This window comes from Acanthisitta chloris, unplaced genomic scaffold, assembly GCF_000695815.1.
Source record: "Acanthisitta chloris isolate BGI_N310 unplaced genomic scaffold, ASM69581v1 scaffold3080, whole genome shotgun sequence".
In the NCBI taxonomy this organism is placed as follows: Eukaryota; Metazoa; Chordata; class Aves; order Passeriformes; family Acanthisittidae; genus Acanthisitta; species Acanthisitta chloris.
In genome coordinates, this window is record NW_008649768.1 from 154,220 (window position 1) to 155,225 (window position 1,006).

Sequence of the window (1,006 nt, forward strand, 5' to 3'; positions counted from 1 at the left end):
CTCAGTACCTACTGCTTTTACTGTTCATTCATTAAAAGTATTATTAATTTGGAAGTATGCTCAGATTAAAGAGTCGGTGCCCAACAGAGTGAAGTATCAGGTGCTGGGGCTGCCTTTTGCAAAGAGCAATGGAATACCAGTTAGACTGAAATCTCAAGCCAGAAAGGCATGTTTTAATTTATGGCTTAATACTCAACTGTTTTGTTAGGTTTTTTTAACTGCATTTGGAAATTGATTTTATGTAAGCAGCAATAAGTGCCACTTTTAATCTATTTTAACATGCACCACTTGTAATAGCAAAGTTATTCTACGCTCTAAATTAGTATACTACATAAGCAGAAAAGATTTTAGGTTGTTTTTTAAAATTAAATTCATCTGTGTGCACAATTTGCCAGAAAACAGATCACCCAAACTTAATTTTGTCTTCTAAGACTGAATATATTCATAGTAAAAAAAGTCTACTTTACAGAAGAAAGCATTCTGCAACACAGCAAAAGTGTTTACAAATCATTTCCTATTCCTTCCGTCTTCAAGGATACATCTAAGAGCCAAATGACAGTTCAGTTCTCCACACAACAGCAACCTATTTCAAACACACATTTGTGCAATCTAAAATGTAGACATCAGTTTCCTTCCAAGAAGAGACTAAAGGTACAACAAACTCAGAGCTGAACTTGTCTTTAGGAGCACATAAATGGAACTCAGGCAAGAGAAGAAGCTGAAGTTAAGAAGTCATTGCTTTAACCGTAACTCAAATATTCCTACTGTATACAGAAGGAGAAACAGAAGTACATTAATTTCCTGAAGGAAAAAGGAAAGAACGAACCCTGAGGTGAGATTTAAGTCAGAATAAGAAGATCTTTCTAAAAGTGCAAAAATTGTATCCAACACATTTTATTTTACCTGCAGATTTCCTTTAAAGCAGCAATACAGTTCAAACCAAAGCACTGATTCTGGCCACCACAATATACTGTATTTCAAGGGTTTATACATGAAAGATGAAAAG

The 1,006-nt window shown here is 34.5% G+C and overlaps 1 protein-coding gene across 1 annotated transcript in view; it reads right to left on the reverse strand.

The window, feature by feature from the left end:
• Positions 1-1,006, reverse strand: part of ESCO1 (establishment of sister chromatid cohesion N-acetyltransferase 1) — a 30,286-nt gene that overhangs the window by 15,445 nt on the left and 13,835 nt on the right. The gene's annotated exons all lie outside the window — the stretch shown is intronic.